The sequence below is a fragment of the Talpa europaea genome (assembly GCF_964194135.1).
Source record: "Talpa europaea genome assembly, contig: HAP1_SCAFFOLD_87, whole genome shotgun sequence".
Lineage (NCBI taxonomy): Eukaryota > Metazoa > Chordata > Mammalia > Eulipotyphla > Talpidae > Talpa > Talpa europaea.
In genome coordinates, this window is record NW_028168031.1 from 95155 (window position 1) to 116297 (window position 21143).

Genomic DNA, 21143 nt, shown 5'->3' on the forward strand with positions numbered 1-21143 from the left:
GCCACCGGGGAGGCCCACATTGCATTTCTTTCTTTCTTTTTTTTTTCAATTAATTTATTTATTTATATAAGTGCTGGGTACAGTCAGAAGCATGGGAGGGTGAGAGAATGCACCACAGCCAGAGCACAGACAGAAGAGTCAGATGACGAAATGCACTGCTGAGGGGAGCAACAGGTGGCAGGAGAGGTCTGCTCACCACTTAGGTCCCTCGCTGGTGACTGGGATCAAACCGGTGCTGCAGAGGCTGTGGGCAGCTTCACAACCCAGCACTCATCCCCTGCGCCACCAAGGAAGGCCCCACAACTGCATTTCTTTTGCCACAAAACATTTCATTATCTACATCTCTCTGATATGTATGCATGCATACATTCATAGTGAAGACTATACACAAAGCCAGAAGGAGGAACATGTATGTTTTCTGCTAGAACATGGTGCCAATCCAGATATTTAGGACATCAGTGGCAACTCTGCACTCCACTATGAAGTTGATAACGAGAGTAAGTTGATAACATCTAAGCTGCTTTTACACAAAGTAAATACTGAAGCACGAAACAAGGTATATACCAAGTAACATTATTTACAAAATCTATGAATTGATTTTTTTTTTTTTAATACAAGCACCGGGTACAATCAGAAACACAGGAGGGTGAGAGAATTCACCGGCACCAGAGCAGAGAGAACAGGCAGACTGAAAAAGTACACTGCTGAGGGAGGAGTGGGCAGCAGGAGAGGACTGACCGCCATGTGGGACCTCTCTCAGAGGCCGTGGATTGAACCATCCCTGCAGAGGCTGCTTAAGCTTCCCACCCCTGCGCTCAACTGCTGCGCCACTGGGGAGGCCAAAACAGCATTTCTTAAGCCACAAAACATTGTATTATCTACATCTCTCTGATATGTATGTATGCATGCATGCATTCATGATGCAGACTATACACAAAGTCAGAAGCACGGGAGGGTGAGAGAATTCACCAGAGCCAGAGCAGAGAGCCTAATAGGCAGACTGAAAAAGTATACTCTAAGGGGTGCAGCATGTGGCTGGAGAGGTCTGGAGGACAGGTGGGACCTGTACCAGGTGGCCAGGGATGAAACCGGTGCTACAGAAGCTGCGCCAGCTTCCCACCCCAGCGCTCAAAAATTCTGCCACAGGGGAGGCCCTCAATTGCATTTCTGAAGCCACAGAACATTATATTATATACATCTGTCTGATAGTTGTGCATGCGTACATTCATAGTGAAGACTACACACAAAGCCAGAGGGAGAAATGTGTACATTTTCTGTTAGAACATGGTGCTGATCCAGATACTTTGGACATAAGTGGAAACTCTGCCCTCCACTATGCAGTGGATAATGAGAATCAGTAGATAAAAACTAAGCTGCTTTTACACAAAGCAAATATTGAAGCACGAAACAAGGTAAGGACCCAGTAACATTATTCACAAAATATAGGAACTGCATATATATATATATATATATATATATACAAGCACTGGGTACAGTCAAAAGCACGGGAGGGTGAGAGAATTTACTAGCATCAGAGTGGAGAACAGAACAGGCTGACTCACACAATACACTACTGAGGGGAACAGCTGGTGGAAGGAGAGGTCTGTGTGCCATGTGGGACCCTCTCCCATACGCCGGGAATGGAACCTGCGGTGCAGAGTTTGCAGGCAGCTTTGCAACCCAGTACTCAAATGCTGTGCCACCAGGGAGGCCCAAACTGATTTCTTAAGTCACAAAACATTTGATTATCTACATCTCTCCCATATGACTGCATGCATACATTCATACTGAAGACAATGCACAAAGCCAGAAGGAGGAATATGTATGTTTTCTCCTAGAACATGGTGCCTATCCAGATACTTTGGATATAAGTGGCAACTCTGCCCTCCACTATGCAGTGGATAATGAGAATCAGTAGATAAAAACTAAGCTGCTTTTACACAAAGCAAATATTGAAGCACGAAACAAGGTAAGGACCCAGTAACATTATTCACAAAATATATGAACTGCATATATATATATATATATATATATATATATATATATATATATATACAAGCACTGGGTACAGTCAAAAGCACGGGAGGGTGAGAGAATTTACTAGCATCAGAGTGGAGAACAGAACAGGCTGACTCACACAATACACTACTGAGGGGAACAGCTGGTGGAAGGAGAGGTCTGTGTGCCATGTGGGACCCTCTCCCATACGCCGGGAATGGAACCTGCGGTGCAGAGTTTGCAGGCAGCTTTGCAACCCAGTACTCAAATGCTGTGCCACCAGGGAGGCCCAAACTGATTTCTTAAGTCACAAAACATTTGATTATCTACATCTCTCCCATATGACTGCATGCATACATTCATACTGAAGACAATGCACAAAGCCAGAAGGAGGAATATGTATGTTTTCTCCTAGAACATGGTGCCTATCCAGATACTTTGGATATAAGTGGCAACTCTGCCCTCCACTATGCAGTGGGTAATGAGAATCAGTAGATAAAAACTAAGCTGCTTTTACACAAAGCAAATATTGAAGCACGAAACAAGGTAAGGACCCAGTAACATTATTCACAAAATATATGAACTGCATATATATATATATATATATATATATATATATATATATATATATATACAAGCACTGGGTACAGTCAAAAGCACGGGAGGGTGAGAGAATTTACTAGCATCAGAGTGGAGAACAGAACAGGCTGACTCACACAATACACTACTGAGGGGAACAGCTGGTGGAAGGAGAGGTCTGTGTGCCATGTGGGACCCTCTCCCATACGCCGGGAATGGAACCTGCGGTGCAGAGTTTGCAGGCAGCATTGCAACCCAGTACTCAAATGCTGTGCCACCAGGGAGGCCCAAACTGATTTCTTAAGTCACAAAACATTTGATTATCTACATCTCTCCCATATGACTGCATGCATACATTCATACTGAAGACAATGCACAAAGCCAGAAGGAGGAATATGTATGTTTTCTCCTAGAACATGGTGCCTATCCAGATACTTTGGATATAAGTGGCAACTCTGCCCTCCACTATGCAGTGGATAATGAGAATCAGTAGATAAAAACTAAGCTGCTTTTACACAAAGCAAATATTGAAGCACGAAACAAGGTAAGGACCAAGTAACATTATTCACAAAATATATGAACTGCATATATATATATATATATATATATATATATATATATATATATATACAAGCACTGGGTACAGTCAAAAGCACGGGAGGGTGAGAGAATTTACTAGCATCAGAGTGGAGAACAGAACAGGCTGACTCACACAATACACTACTGAGGGGAACAGCTGGTGGAAGGAGAGGTCTGTGTGCCATGTGGGACCCTCTCCCATACGCCGGGAATGGAACCTGCGGTGCAGAGTTTGCAGGCAGCTTTGCAACCCAGTACTCAAATGCTGTGCCACCAGGGAGGCCCAAACTGATTTCTTAAGTCACAAAACATTTGATTATCTACATCTCTCCCATATGACTGCATGCATACATTCATACTGAAGACAATGCACAAAGCCAGAAGGAGGAATATGTATGTTTTCTCCTAGAACATGGTGCCTATCCAGATACTTTGGATAAAAGTGGCAACTCTGCCCTCCACTATGCAGTGGATAATGAGAATCAGTAGATAAATCTAAGCTGCTTTTACACAAAGCAAATATTGAAGCACGAAACAAGGTAAGGACCCAGTAACATCATTCACAAAATATATGAACTGCATATATATATATATATATATATATACAAGCACTGGGTACAGTCAAAAGCACGGGAGGGTGAGAGAATTTACTAGCATCAGAGTGGAGAACAGAACAGGCTGACTCACACAATACACTACTGAGGGGAACAGCTGGTGGAAGGAGAGGTCTGTGTGCCATGTGGGACCCTCTCCCATACGCCGGGAATGGAACCTGCGGTGCAGAGTTTGCAGGCAGCTTTGCAACCCAGTACTCAAATGCTGTGCCACCAGGGAGGCCCAAACTGATTTCTTAAGTCACAAAACATTTGATTATCTACATCTCTCCCATATGACTGCATGCATACATTCATACTGAAGACAATGCACAAAGCCAGAAGGAGGAATATGTATGTTTTCTCCTAGAACATGGTGCCTATCCAGATACTTTGGATATAAGTGGCAACTCTGCCCTCCACTATGCAGTGGATAATGAGAATCAGTAGATAAAAACTAAGCTGCTTTTACACAAAGCAAATATTGAAGCACGAAACAAGGTAAGGACCCAGTAACATTATTCACAAAATATATGAACTGCATATATATATATATATATATATATATATATATATATATATATATATACAAGCACTGGGTACAGTCAAAAGCACGGGAGGGTGAGAGAATTTACTAGCATCAGAGTGGAGAACAGAACAGGCTGACTCACACAATACACTACTGAGGGGAACAGCTGGTGGAAGGAGAGGTCTGTGTGCCATGTGGGACCCTCTCCCATACGCCGGGAATGGAACCTGCGGTGCAGAGTTTGCAGGCAGCTTTGCAACCCAGTACTCAAATGCTGTGCCACCAGGGAGGCCCAAACTGATTTCTTAAGTCACAAAACATTTGATTATCTACATCTCTCCCATATGACTGCATGCATACATTCATACTGAAGACAATGCACAAAGCCAGAAGGAGGAATATGTATGTTTTCTCCTAGAACATGGTGCCTATCCAGATACTTTGGATATAAGTGGCAACTCTGCCCTCCACTATGCAGTGGGTAATGAGAATCAGTAGATAAAAACTAAGCTGCTTTTACACAAAGCAAATATTGAAGCACGAAACAAGGTAAGGACCCAGTAACATCATTCACAAAATATATGAACTGCATATATATATATATATATATATATATACAAGCACTGGGTACAGTCAAAAGCACGGGAGGGTGAGAGAATTTACTAGCATCAGAGTGGAGAACAGAACAGGCTGACTCACACAATACACTACTGAGGGGAACAGCTGGTGGAAGGAGAGGTCTGTGTGCCATGTGGGACCCTCTCCCATACGCCGGGAATGGAACCTGCGGTGCAGAGTTTGCAGGCAGCTTTGCAACCCAGTACTCAAATGCTGTGCCACCAGGGAGGCCCAAACTGATTTCTTAAGTCACAAAACATTTGATTATCTACATCTCTCCCATATGACTGCATGCATACATTCATACTGAAGACAATGCACAAAGCCAGAAGGAGGAATATGTATGTTTTCTCCTAGAACATGGTGCCTATCCAGATACTTTGGATATAAGTGGCAACTCTGCCCTCCACTATGCAGTGGATAATGAGAATCAGTAGATAAAAACTAAGCTGCTTTTACACAAAGCAAATATTGAAGCACGAAACAAGGTAAGGACCCAGTAACATTATTCACAAAATATATGAACTGCATATATATATATATATATATATATATATATATATATACAAGCACTGGGTACAGTCAAAAGCACGGGAGGGTGAGAGAATTTACTAGCATCAGAGTGGAGAACAGAACAGGCTGACTCACACAATACACTACTGAGGGGAACAGCTGGTGGAAGGAGAGGTCTGTGTGCCATGTGGGACCCTCTCCCATACGCCGGGAATGGAACCTGCGGTGCAGAGTTTGCAGGCAGCTTTGCAACCCAGTACTCAAATGCTGTGCCACCAGGGAGGCCCAAACTGATTTCTTAAGTCACAAAACATTTGATTATCTACATCTCTCCCATATGACTGACTGCATACATTCATACTGAAGACAATGCACAAAGCCAGAAGGAGGAATATGTATGTATTCTCTTAGAACATGGTGCCTATCCAGATACTTTGGATATAAGTGGCAACTCTGCCCTCCACTATGCAGTGGATAATGAGAATCAGTAGATAAAAACTAAGCTGCTTTTACACAAAGCAAATATTGAAGCACGAAACAAGGTAAGGACCCAGTAACATTATTCACAAAATATATGAACTGCATATATATATATATATACAAGCACTGGGTACAGTCAAAAGCACGGGAGGGTGAGAGAATTTACTAGCATCAGAGTGGAGAACAGAACAGGCTGACTCACACAATACACTACTGAGGGGAACAGCTGGTGGAAGGAGAGGTCTGTGTGCCATGTGGGACCCTCTCCCATACGCCGGGAATGGAACCTGCGGTGCAGAGTTTGCAGGCAGCTTTGCAACCCAGTACTCAAATGCTGTGCCACCAGGGAGGCCCAAACTGATTTCTTAAGTCACAAAACATTTGATTATCTACATCTCTCCCATATGACTGCATGCATACATTCATCCTGAAGACAATGCACAAAGCCAGAAGGAGGAATATGTATGTTTTCTCCTAGAACATGGTGCCTATCCAGATACTTTGGATATAAGTGGCAACTCTGCCCTCCACTATGCAGTGGATAATGAGAATCAGTAGATAAAAACTAAGCTGCTTTTACACAAAGCAAATATTGAAGCACGAAACAAGGTAAGGACCCAGTAACATTATTCACAAAATATATGAACTGCATATATATATATATATATATATATATATATATATATATATACAAGCACTGGGTACAGTCAAAAGCAAGGGAGGGTGAGAGAATTTACTAGCATCAGAGTGGAGAACAGAACAGGCTGACTCACACAATACACTACTGAGGGGAACAGCTGGTGGAAGGAGAGGTCTGTGTGCCATGTGGGACCCTCTCCCATACGCCGGGAATGGAACCTGCGGTGCAGAGTTTGCAGGCAGCTTTGCAACCCAGTACTCAAATGCTGTGCCACCAGGGAGGCCCAAACTGATTTCTTAAGTCACAAAACATTTGATTATCTACATCTCTCCCATATGACTGCATGCATACATTCATCCTGAAGACAATGCACAAAGCCAGAAGGAGGAATATGTATGTTTTCTCCTAGAACATGGTGCCTATCCAGATACTTTGGATATAAGTGGCAACTCTGCCCTCCACTATGCAGTGGATAATGAGAATCAGTAGATAAAAACTAAGCTGCTTTTACACAAAGCAAATATTGAAGCACGAAACAAGGTAAGGACCCAGTAACATTATTCACAAAATATATGAACTGCATATATATATATATATATATATATATATATATATATACAAGCACTGGGTACAGTCAAAAGCACGGGAGGGTGAGAGAATTTACTAGCATCAGAGTGGAGAACAGAACAGGCTGACTCACACAATACACTACTGAGGGGAACAGCTGGTGGAAGGAGAGGTCTGTGTGCCATGTGGGACCCTCTCCCATACGCCGGGAATGGAACCTGCGGTGCAGAGTTTGCAGGCAGCTTTGCAACCCAGTACTCAAATGCTGTGCCACCAGGGAGGCCCAAACTGATTTCTTAAGTCACAAAACATTTGATTATCTACATCTCTCCCATATGACTGACTGCATACATTCATACTGAAGACAATGCACAAAGCCAGAAGGAGGAATATGTATGTATTCTCTTAGAACATGGTGCCTATCCAGATACTTTGGATATAAGTGGCAACTCTGCCCTCCACTATGCAGTGGATAATGAGAATCAGTAGATAAAAACTAAGCTGCTTTTACACAAAGCAAATATTGAAGCACGAAACAAGGTAAGGACCCAGTAACATCATTCACAAAATATATGAACTGCATATATATATATATATATATATATATATATATACAAGCACTGGGTACAGTCAAAAGCACGGGAGGGTGAGAGAATTTACTAGCATCAGAGTGGAGAACAGAACAGGCTGACTCACACAATACACTACTGAGGGGAACAGCTGGTGGAAGGAGAGGTCTGTGTGCCATGTGGGACCCTCTCCCATACGCCGGGAATGGAACCTGCGGTGCAGAGTTTGCAGGCAGCTTTGCAACCCAGTACTCAAATGCTGTGCCACCAGGGAGGCCCAAACTGATTTCTTAAGTCACAAAACATTTGATTATCTACATCTCTCCCATATGACTGCATGCATACATTCATACTGAAGACAATGCACAAAGCCAGAAGGAGGAATATGTATGTTTTCTCCTAGAACATGGTGCCTATCCAGATACTTTGGATATAAGTGGCAACTCTGCCCTCCACTATGCAGTGGATAATGAGAATCAGTAGATAAAAACTAAGCTGCTTTTACACAAAGCAAATATTGAAGCACGAAACAAGGTAAGGACCCAGTAACATTATTCACAAAATATATGAACTGCATATATATATATATATATATATATATATATATATATATATATATATACAAGCACTGGGTACAGTCAAAAGCACGGGAGGGTGAGAGAATTTACTAGCATCAGAGTGGAGAACAGAACAGGCTGACTCACACAATACACTACTGAGGGGAACAGCTGGTGGAAGGAGAGGTCTGTGTGCCATGTGGGACCCTCTCCCATACGCCGGGAATGGAACCTGCGGTGCAGAGTTTGCAGGCAGCTTTGCAACCCAGTACTCAAATGCTGTGCCACCAGGGAGGCCCAAACTGATTTCTTAAGTCACAAAACGTTTGATTATCTACATCTCTCCCATATGACTGCATGCATACATTCATACTGAAGACAATGCACAAAGCCAGAAGGAGGAATATGTATGTTTTCTCCTAGAACATGGTGCCTATCCAGATACTTTGGATATAAGTGGCAACTCTGCCCTCCACTATGCAGTGGATAATGAGAATCAGTAGATAAAAACTAAGCTGCTTTTACACAAAGCAAATATTGAAGCACGAAACAAGGTAAGGACCCAGTAACATTATTCACAAAATATATGAACTGCATATATATATATATATATATATATATATATATATATATATATATATATACAAGCACTGGGTACAGTCAAAAGCACGGGAGGGTGAGAGAATTTACTAGCATCAGAGTGGAGAACAGAACAGGCTGACTCACACAATACACTACTGAGGGGAACAGCTGGTGGAAGGAGAGGTCTGTGTGCCATGTGGGACCCTCTCCCATACGCCGGGAATGGAACCTGCGGTGCAGAGTTTGCAGGCAGCTTTGCAACCCAGTACTCAAATGCTATGCCACCAGGGAGGCCCAAACTGATTTCTTAAGTCACAAAACATTTGATTATCTACATCTCTCCCATATGACTGCATGCATACATTCATACTGAAGACAATGCACAAAGCCAGAAGGAGGAATATGTATGTTTTCTCCTAGAACATGGTGCCTATCCAGATACTTTGGATATAAGTGGCAACTCTGCCCTCCACTATGCAGTGGATAATGAGAATCAGTAGATAAAAACTAAGCTGCTTTTACACAAAGCAAATATTGAAGCACGAAACAAGGTAAGGACCCAGTAACATTATTCAGAAAATATATGAACTGCATATATATATATATATATATATATATATATATATATATATATATACAAGCACTGGGTACAGTCAAAAGCACGGGAGGGTGAGAGAATTTACTAGCATCAGAGTGGAGAACAGAACAGGCTGACTCACACAATACACTACTGAGGGGAACAGCTGGTGGAAGGAGAGGTCTGTGTGCCATGTGGGACCCTCTCCCATACGCCGGGAATGGAACCTGCGGTGCAGAGTTTGCAGGCAGCTTTGCAACCCAGTACTCAAATGCTGTGCCACCAGGGAGGCCCAAACTGATTTCTTAAGTCACAAAACGTTTGATTATCTACATCTCTCCCATATGACTGCATGCATACATTCATACTGAAGACAATGCACAAAGCCAGAAGGAGGAATATGTATGTTTTCTCCTAGAACATGGTGCCTATCCAGATACTTTGGATATAAGTGGCAACTCTGCCCTCCACTATGCAGTGGATAATGAGAATCAGTAGATAAAAACTAAGCTACATTTACACAAAGCAAATATTGAAGCACGAAACAAGGAATAGACCCAGTAACATTATTCACAAAATATATGAACTGCTTTTTTTGTTTGTTTGTTTTTTATACAAGCACTGGGTACAGTCAGAAGCACAGGAGGGTGAGAGAATTCACCAGAGTCAGAGCGGAGAGTACAACACGCAGACTGACAAAGTACAATGCTGAGGGGATCAAGGGGTGACCGGAGAGGTCGGGGAGACATGTGAGACTCTTGCCAGGCCGCCAGGGATGGAACCAGTGCTACAGAGGCTGTGCCAGCTTCCCACCCCAGGGCTCAACTGCTCTGCCACAGGGGATGACCTCATTTGCATTTCTGAAGCCACAAAACATTTTATTATCTACATCATCTCTCATATGTATGCATGCATACATTCATACTGAAGACAATATGCAAAGCCAGGCAGGAGGAGGAATATGTATGTTTTCTCCTAGAACATGGTGCCGATCCAGATACAATTGATGTAAGTCAGCAAGATATCCATACAGACGGGTATGGAGCCCTCTGAAGACCTGGAGGGACTAAAGAGTAATAGACTGCTTGTGATGATGCTGGAAGCGTCATGGTGGCACAGGAGATGGATAAGATCCTGCAGCTGCGGACGAGACCTCACCTGCAGGAGACACCTGAGAGGACCAGCCCAAGACCACTGAGGCAGCAGAATCACTGGAGAAAGAAAGAGGATCGTGATTCAGAGCTCACCAGTGCTGACACAAGGAAGAAGCCGAAGAACTTGGGACTAATGGACTTGGACTGACAATCCCGGCAGAAGGCGGAGGACCTTGGCATGTTATTTTTTTTGGGGGAATCTGGGGGTGGCCTGTGGGTGTCAATGGCCAAAAGCAGCCTGTGTATGCCCAGCAGCTAGGCAGAGGAAAAAAGCCAAATTTGAGAAGGCAAAAGCTGGTGCTAAGTTGAAAAGCCCTGAGCAGCTGTTAAGCAGCCTGAGTATGCTGAAGACCAGTGAGTCTCTTAAAATCACCTGTGGATGATGCATTGTTCGTTCTTGACTGAGGGTGAATTGCTGAGGAACCCATCCTTGGGGGAAGGGTGGGGAACGTGGCTTGGGGTGGAGCCCAAGCTGAAGAGAGGCCCAAGATAGGCCGCATGTAGAGTTTGGATCCCTGATCCATGCGCTTGTGCAGTGGGCTGGCCTGAGTGCAGGGGTTTGTGTGTCGCATTGGTGGCTATGAAAGCCGAGTGTTGGAGCAACCTCAGACAGAAACCGTGAGGGTTGGCGATTACCCCCAACAGTAGAATAGAATCGCCAGTCCCAGAGTGAGTGCATCCTGGGGGTGGATGTGGTGTGTGGCTTGTAGCCGAGACTACAGCCAGAGAAGGCCAAGAAGCCTGACGGCTCCTGGTGTGTTACAGTAGAGGCCATGAGTGGTTCCCCTGCCTCATATGAGAAAGATGTGGTAATTGTTATCTTCCTGCCTTAATGCATATGCTTATGCACTCTCAAGGTTTGCTTGAAATGTATAAATAAAGAGCTGCTGAGACCCTCAGCAGGATGATGTCTGCACCCTGATCAAGTGTCTGCATCTCCTCACTCCCTCTCCCCATCATTCCGCAATTGAGCTGACGCAGTCCCATCCTTCAGGAACCCATGACACCCATTCTGCTGCAGCTGGCTCGCGACATTCACATAAGTATTATATAGCAAGTATTATATAGCAATTGAAAAATAATACTTGACTATCAAAGTAAAAAGAACAAAAAGGATGAAAAGAAGGAAAATGATAAAAAGAAGGAAGAGAATGATCTAGGTAGCCTGGCCCCCGCCAGTTCACCTTTCTGAGTCCATTTATTATAAAGCATATGTGGGCAAAATTTCCTTTTTTTAAAGATAGGATTTCTGTCATGCCAAGAAAGGAAGGGAGGAGGATATGCAGGATCTCAGTGTCTAGCCAGTACAAAAGGTAGTGCTAGACTTTCAGCGAAAGCAGAGGACAAGCAATTTGATGATATGATGTCATGGTGATGTCACAAGGTAACATCTGTAATTCTTCCTTTCAGATCGAAGAACAATTAGCAGTCATTGCTTTTCTGCAAATCAAGCAGGATAAGTAGTGTTCAGACCAAGGCAAGTAAAATCTCACCCTTATCAGACAAATACTGCTAAGAGGTGAATGATGTGGACAATTCAGCTTTGGTTTCTTCACAAAAGGAACGGGTTCACAAGCCTGTGTGTATGACTTGGAACATCGGTTCCCACTTCATCAGATGTATGTTCCCTCACACACCCACACCAATGCATCCATGTCTTTTTCCTAGACCCCTCAGCCCCCTCCCTGTTGTGTGCAACAACTCCTACGCCCCCATCTAGTAGCACAAATTCTGTAGTCCAATATCCTGGGTTTGTTTTGCTTAGGGTTGCCAGTTTTTGTTTAGTGACATTGTGGCGGAACTGTATTGCAGCAAAATACATTAATTTATATTCATAGATGTGTACACGTGGAGGGAGGTCCTGGGAGAACACAACCTTTCTGGGATTAGTCTGGGAGAGCCCTGACCTCTAGTCATGGAGAGCGAGCACTGAGCCCTCTTCCCTGGCAAGGGGTCGCAGCCCCTGGTGCTGGGGTCAAGCTCCCAGCTAGCTTGGTGTGCAGCAGAAACAGAGGGTGGCTGCTTTGGGGCTTGCCCCAAATTAGCCCTGTGGAGGGCGTTACTGATAAGCATGAAAGGATGTAACTTTACTTTTTTTTTTTTTATTAATTAAAATTTCCCTGAGTTACCATTTCTTTTACTTACATTTATCACCACTGATTTGGGGGTTCTATATTTCCCATGTTCCTCTTGTGTGAATGTCCCAGAGACTGCCCTGACAAACTCTGGTCTTGGGGTCACAGTGTTCTAATATCCTTAGGGGCAACCCTTTTAGGGCTGGGAGGCACAGGGGTCAGGGAATTGAGCTCCTAAGGATCGCTTTCCAAGGGCACATCCTGAAGTTGTCCCATGGGGTCTGGCCGTTACCCTGGGGCATTATTAGGATGATGAGTCATGATCATCATGACTCATTTTTTAAAATAAATTATAAAATCTTCCCAATTTTGGGAAAGCCCACCTAAGTCCCTCTCTTTTACAAATAATCCACCTCCTCTCCCCTCAGTAAAGTGTTAGATACTTAGTATTGCCTCATGTTCTGGACATGGAGTTGGGGAAATATGTAAACTTGTTTGTTTCCATATTTGAAACTTGCTAAACAGCTCTGCCCAAATCCACCCCTTGGCTTCACACGCCAGCAGCCCTAAGATTTGGCAACTCTCCTCTCACAACACAACTCTTTGGTATCTCACTTCCTTATGCTTTATCTTTACCAAAGCCTCAGAAAAAGATCAATTCTTTCTCTATAATCCGTTCTCCGTTTTTAATTCCCTATAATGTATTCCCTCTTTAAGTATCAAGATAAGTGACTTTCAAATCACATACACTGAAACAGCAATCTTTGTGGTTGCCTCAGAGAGCAAACAGACATGTCTATATCCAACGTGTCAACAAAAGAAGGGGAAGAGTGAGTGGGCTCATGTATTGATTCAACAAACATAACTGAGCATCTGCAATGTACCAAGAAGTTTCTAATGCCTGAAAATGAGTAAACAAGATGGAATCCTTGCCCTCAAGGAATTTACAGTGTTTTTATTTATTTTGGATAGACCAAAGACAAGTAAGCAGGCAATGATGCACTGACATCTGAGCCTCAGAGATAAATGGTGGGCATAGGAGTCTTTGGGGTGAGCCTCCTTCCTAGTCTGGGAGAGAGTCCAGAGACATTCAGAAGTCAAGTCGAAGGATCTTGGGGTGAGGGGAACAGCGGGAAGATGCATACTCCGGCAGTCAGAACATGCAGCAGGGCCGCACAGCTGGAGAAACCAACATCATTTCAGAAAATTCAAAGGGCTTCAGCCTGGCTGGACAGTCCTGCAGGACCTGTCTTCAGGGAAGGCTGTGAGGGGAAAGGGAAGGGTGTGGGAAGCCCATCTCCCCTCCTCCACCACCCAGCCATTCAAAAGGAACTACCAATGCAAATCTGTGCTCTGAGGCTACTTCCTGCCCTCCGTTTTTTTTTTTTTTTTTTTTTTTTTTTTGGTGAAAGCTCAGGCAGGATCCTTTTTTTTTTTTTTTTTTTTTTTTTTCAGAAAATCTCAAGTAATCACCAAAGCCTCCAGTTTTAGAAGTTAGACACATTCATTTCAGCAACTAAAACGCCTATTACTGGTAGTCAGAGAACTTCACTTAAACTCCCTGACCCACCTCAAAGTGGGTGTGGTCAGCTTCTCTCAAATGCCCAGTCTTGAGCTTTTCCTCATATGCTCACCCTCCTGGCCTTGCTTCCACCCTAGCGTCCAGGACAGGGACCTGGCAGAGGGGAGCTCTGACCTCAGTGCATGTTCAGGGCTGACTCTTCTTGGGGTGCTATTGAGTGTCCCTCAGATTTCCCCACTGACCACATCTATGTGAATGTCCCTCCAGTCAAGAGCAAAGCATCTCCTCAGGCCTGCGGTGGCCTCTTCCTTTTCAGTCCAACACCCCTCCCCACACACAGACTACCAGGAAACTCCCGGACAGGATTTAAGATGACTTCCAGCCAGCTTCACGCCTCACCGGCAAATCTGGTCACCACAGCACAACCAGGCAGCTGGGCCCACTGCTGTGGCCCCACCCAAGGCAGCTGAGTGTGCCACTGCCCCAGCACCCCAAAGTGGTGTCGTCTGTGGGTTGGCACCAGTACACAGCGCATTGCAGACTCCCAGGGGCACAAGTCCAGAGCCCCATGTGGTCCTGTGTGATGGGGAACATCCTTTTTTTCCCGTCAATGTAGGGAAGGAAAGGCCACACCACTTCAAGAACTTTAAAATAAAAATAGCACCTCTGGGGCCTTTGAGAACCTCAATGATAATGTGAGTCCTTTTTAATGTCCTGATTTGCATTTATATAAAGAGTTTGAGCTTTGACCTCAGTAAGGCAGAGATCCTGAAATTTAATAGCCCAAAATGTGGTGAGGAGTGAGACTGAGGTCCAGCATTCACACCCAAGACCCCAGAACCTGTCTGTCGTGCCTCACCCCACTGCCTTGTGCAGCAGCCCCCCGAGAGAGGACAGGATGAATTTCTGGCTGCCAGCTTCCCAAAGGTTCCCCAAGAATAAGAGGCAGTACAGCTGCTGGGACCCTCAGCTGCTCCTCTCATGGTCTGTGATAGCTCCTCTTCCCCAAACCACATCCCTTTCACCTTTTCAGGAACTGTGAAACAAAGCCGCCAGCAGGGGAAGGATGCCTTGGTGTGGTTGAGAGTTCCCAAGTAGCTCCCACCTGCTGTCCCAATGCCTCCATTTGCCTATGATTCTCCCTTCTTGTACATTCCCTTCTGACCACATATCTGTCCCTTGCTTCCCGCCCCCCCCCCATCTTTAGTTTCCTTCAAATCTCTGTTATATGTTGGCCATTAAACCTCTACATTTCTCTTTCTAGACATAATTTTGTATCAGCGTGTGTCTACTTATTCCTTCCTAGTTTGCCAGAGTCAGGATCTCATTGTCTTTTATCTTTACCATCAAATCTGTGGTTTAGACAAATGTGATGGCTGAAACCTGAATCAGCCACAGGGCCGTTGAGGGTTCAGAGGAAAGAGGTAGAGCACCTTTTACCACCCAAGAGGCGACAATCAGAATCACCCCACCTTGGAGAACTGTCTGGACAGCCCATCCCCACACTCTTCCGTAGCTACCCTGGCCCCTGTCATTTCTTCTCTCTCCATCCCTTCAGCTATTAGCTCTGAGAAGAATGACCTCTCAGGTGACTGCCCTCCTCACCCATCATCCTCAGCATCTGACTTTTTTCAGTCTCCAACTGGGAACAGCAAGAAATCACCCTTTGTCTTTTTCTGGAACCCCAGTATTTGTAAATGCCCATAGGGTAAGTCTTCAGAGGATCCTCTGCCCCGCCCACCTGACCCAGCTCCCTTCTGACATCCTCCCTTCTCAATAATAGCTTTCTGGGGGGGTTGGTGGGGGGTATAAAGGGGGAAACCCCACTCTCAGTTGATTTTGAATTTTCAATACTTCCAGAATTCTGGCATAAAATAAAGCTCAATAAATGTTTGTAAAAGTGATAGATATTAGGTAATCAGAGGAATAATAATTCTGAAGTATTTTTATATCTCCATTACATTAGTCAGGGGGGAGAGCCAACTTATCTGAAGGCAGGATGAGCGAGTCTGAAGGGAAAGAGGAGAAAAAAGCTACATGAATACTGAACCATGAACCCTAAAGCTGAGGAAGCTTCTCTCAATAGTTGCCGAGACTGCGCAGGTCCTTGACCACTAAGTCTGCGCCTTGAAGAGCCCTACAGAACAGCATGTTTCATGTTCATGGCGTTTATCATGGATTAAGACCATTTATTATGAGTTGAGACCAACCCCAAATCCCAGCAGATGGGAAATTGAGGCCCTGCTTTTAGATTGGCTCTTGCCAAATCCCTTTTGTCCTTGGCTAAAAATAATGTACGCATTAAATGTCTGTGCTTAGTTTCTGATATCAGTTATGTTCAAAATTGCATGACCATAGGTTTTGTGGAAAAGTACAGAGTCCACAAACGCTCCCATTGTAACAGGGTGGTCCCCAGGAAAGGGGGAGTTTCCTTGCCCCACCCAAGGGAGGGTGGAGCTGAACAGGGAGAGGAGAAGCTGCAGAGGAGACTGAGGAAGGAAGGAAGCAGGATGGAGCCAGGAGACTTGGAGGAGGCGCATGGAGCCTAGAGACACGTGAAGAAACTGCGCTTGTCTTTTGGTCATGGACTGGGTGACACAGATGTGGGTGAGACCCACGGGGCGGTGACAATGGCAGCTTTTATCTTGATGTTGATTTTGCTCTTTTCCTTCCGGGTTTGTCTGGTAGTTTCTGACCCTTTTCTGTGGGTCCCCACTGGAAGATGCTTTAGACTTGTGGCAGACTTTGGGGCCTTGTTCTGGGCTGATCCCATATGGATGGACTTTTACCCACGAGGGGACGGGTAACTTTGGGTGCTTCATTTAGAAACTAGACTCTTTGCCTTACCTGTATTGTTTCCTAGTTTTATTAAATTTCCTTCCCATTAAAGTCTCATGTGTTTTGTGTTGATGTGGCGGATGGCAGAACCCATTTAGAATAGGTAGGTTTGCGGGGTTTGGGCTGCCCCTCTCCCTGTCCTATAACACCTTCACAATGGGCATTCAAAAGTTCCCATTAGCTGGAGATGCAGGAATCCCGAGTTGCAGGAGGGTGGCTGAACAAGGCTAGTGGGGGCAGAGCCTTGATGGAAAAGCCAGCCCAAAGGCATCTGCTAGGAATGAAGTGGGTACAGTCAAAACCAAGGACCAGGATAAGGGTGCTGGTGGTGGAAATAATCCCTTGCACAGTAAAGGACAATGTAAAAGAGGAATTGTTGGTAGAGCATTGGAACCTCCTCTTTCCTGGGGACCACCTTGTTACATTTGGAATCTAGTAGCCAGTCAGCCCCTCGCCTTTGTGAGGCACTCTGTTTCTACCCTCCCTTCTCTGGCAGACTAAGCAGGCTCATGGGTATTTTCTTCTTTCTCAGAAACTTATGCTGAGACTCAGGAGGCAGCTCAGACTACTCTCTGGGGGACCTAGCTGTGCCCTGCCCTCTGTGCCTGCCCCAGCTCTCTATCTAAAGTAAGTCTGGAGCCTGGCATGAGCTCCCTGAGGCTCCTTGGCTCCCCCAGCATCGGGAACTGCTCAGCCTTCTCAGGCCCTGTGCCCTCTGCGCTCTTTTCTCCACATGTCTGCCCTTCTCTATTTCCTTCTGCACTTTTCTTGTTCCAGGATGTATATTCTACATTCCTGTTGATTTGCTTTTTAAAAAAGAAAGGAAAAATTGCTTCCAGGGTAACAAAATTGGGACTGCAAGCAAAGGCAAGGCCATAGAGACTCTGTTACCTCCTGGATCCCCCTGCCTGGCTGCGGAGACTCACTAGCCGGGTTGCTGCCCCTTTGTTTCTGACATGGCTGCCCCAAAGCTCCCAGGAATGGGACAGGCAGTCTCTAAGGGCCCAGCTTCGGGTGCAGCTCCTGACCCACCCCGCTCACGCCATTCCTTGCTTCCTAGAAACACCGGAGAGCTTCTGATGCAGTCAATAAATACAGTCTCCCACGCCTGGGCCCTCTTCTGCCCTGGACTGAGCCCCTGCCTCATTGTCCCTGGGCTGGTCAGAGGAAAGATCAGGGCCCCTCTGGGATGCATTTCCATTGAAGGGGTTGGGTTGCTAGGTCTTGTCATCTGTTACGGCTGACTAGGTGAACCTGGGGTTCTTACATGTTAGAGCCTGGCAGGCGCTCTGGTGCCCAGAACACAGGGTGCTAATTTTAGGCTTTCAGGCCTAGTCTTCCAGCCAGAAACAGATCCCAGGCTGCGGGGGCAGCGCCGAGCCCCAGTCACTAGACCACCAGGGATTGGTGTCTCACGAAGCTGCCTCGCGAACTTTGCTGATGCTCAGGCAAGAAAGAAGAGGCAGATTTGTTTAGAGAAAGAAAAAAGTTTATTAAGAAGAAAAGGAACAGAAATAAAGTGGGACTCCCAGGCCCGTGAAACCAGGCCAGGGAGGGGCAAGGAAGGCGAAGTGGAGTCGTGTCTCAGCGAACACAGATCTTCCCTCCCTGGTTATTCTAAAGCCCACCAGTCTCTTTGGGACTGGTTAGTCCTCAGTGGTCTCACTCACTCTGCCTTAATTAATGTCTCTGTGCCCAGAATTAAGTCTCTGTGCCCAAGCCCTTAGAGTTCTTTTTCTTTATTGACCTTGTCCCAGAACATTCCTGTCCCTGGTCCTGGGGTGTCTGATTAACTCCCTTTGGAAGTTGTTGCCCTCATCTCTGGAGCTACCCTGGAGGACCAAGAAGGTAAAAGTCCTTTTTTAGATCATCAGACCTACGTGACTCCCACCTCAGAGCCGGCTTAGCAGAAGACCTTGTCTACACTATCGGATCTCCTGGATGTCCAAGTTACAAGGGCCACAGCTTGGTCATCTGGAGAATCTTCTGAATCCAAGGATGACAGAAAAGTGAGGAATCAGTGATAGGACTTTCTGACATTCTGACATTGTGACTGTGACCCGGCATTCTGACTGTGACCCTTTGGAAGTCTCTGCCCTTTTCTCAGGAGCTTCCCTTATTCCTTTTGTTTCTTTTATCTCAAAAGCCTCTAAATCTCCCCAAGCCCCTGCTTGCACTGTCCCTGAAGCTAATTAACCCCAACTTGCCCTAAGACTCACTAGGACTGTGTCATGGCTCTCTGTCTCCCCTCCTCAGATGGAGTGGGATGAAGGCCAAGGACTTGGATCCTCTTCTAAATTTCAGCAAACAGATCCATGAGCTCTATATTGAATGTGCGAGAGGAACAGGACTTTTAGAGATTACCTGTTTTGAAAAATTGGTAAAGCTCATCTCCAGCTTGGCCAAGCCCGGTGGCACCTCCAGACCTGGTGAAATCCTTGCCAGGCCAGTCCTAAGCTGTATGGGAGACGCCTCGCTTTACTAGAATCAGAATCTAGCTTTACTAGAATCAGATTGAACTGTGGCTTAGTCTCAAGACCTCAGGTCAGGACACCTTGCTTATTTATTTGTGAACTGGGCATTTTCTAACTAATTCCCTCCCTCCCCTTGGGGACCTGTGCCTGTGACTCAAAGCTTTCACTAGTTCTTGGCCTCTTGAGGCTGCCTAGGTTTCTGGAAGGAGAGTAAAATGGGAGGGCTTTAGGCTTGGATTCCATGGAAGCCAGACCAGAACCTGGTTCTTTGCAACTAACCAGCCACCAGCTAAAGGTATCCATCCTTGACCTATATATCCACCATTTGGGGTTCAGATAAAGTGTTCTCTGCAGAAAAACTCCATTCAAATGCCACCACCCTCCTGCTTCTGAGGAGCAGGGGACTTAACATTATTTATGCAGGATATTGAGAAAAGAGCTTGGGGTGGGAGGAAGAAAGCAAACACATTTCCTTAGGACTCTTTGGAAAGAAGAGCCAGTTAGGAGGAGGAAAGATCGAGGGAGGAAAGCGAGGTGTCTCCCATACAGGTTAGGACTGGCCCGGCAAGGATTTCATCAGGTCTGGAGGTGCCACCAGGCTTGGCCAAGCTAGCGATGAGCTTTACCAAAGGTGCCCAGGAGCCTGGGGCACAGGTCTGTGGGTCTCTGGCTCCAGAAGTGCAGCTCCAGCAAGCAGTAGCGAGGGCAGGGCGATTCTTAAGTTCCATCCACAACAGACTTCTTCCACATAGGACCCCTGGCGTGGGGTGCAGGGGCAATGGCTACCTGGGAGACGTGGTGCCTGGTTTCACTCAAAGGACAGTGATCTGCTGTTTCTTTTGTCCTCCTTCTCAGTCTTAGGTCAGAGATAGCAGGGCAATTAGTCATCAGAGAGATGAGCCACTGAATAAAAAGCAAGTACCGAGCCTGTCTCTGAATCACCAGAATCTTGCAGATTCAAAGCCCTTTCCATGATCCCCTGAAAGATGCTCATTTCTCATTCTTTATCTCTTTGAACCATGAAATGCCCAAGGGCAGCCAGTCCTGGGGCGTGGGCATCCTGGGGCACAGTGTAGCCAGCTGTTTCCATTTCGGTGTCTGTCCCTGTCTTTCCCCCTCTAGGACCAGGGCGCTCGGTATTGGGGGCCCGGTTCACACCTTCACTGTCTTGGCCTTTGGACTGTATCTCCCTCTCATGTGTGGGTTTCTCCTCTCTCCACGTTGCTTTCCTTTCCCTTTGTCTGTAGGTGTAACCACGGAATTTGTATCCCTGTCTCTCCAGAGACCCATGTCTTCTGGGTGTTTGAGTCAGATCCAGTGCCCCTCCTTTGCTTTCCTCCTCAAGGACTGGATTGGGGACTGGGCAAAATGTGGAGGCCTCAAGAAAGTCACAGCCCACCTCCGCCCATCCATCCTTCAAGCTCAGGGGCAAAGGGCTGTGGACACCTTTCTTCCTCTCAATGCCCCTTTATTTTTTAAATGTGTTTGAACATAAGCCACACAAATTTTTTTCACGGAGGCATTTCTTATTTTGAGAAAGCACCCTCTTGGTGCTTCCCCACTTCTTCCTGACCTCCTCTGGAAGCCTCCTATGCCTCCCACATTGTCATCTGTGCTGTCACCTGCTTGGGACCAGCCCCTGGCCCCTGCCCTATGACTAGGGACACCAAGGAGGCAGCTTCCAGACACAATCCCAGTC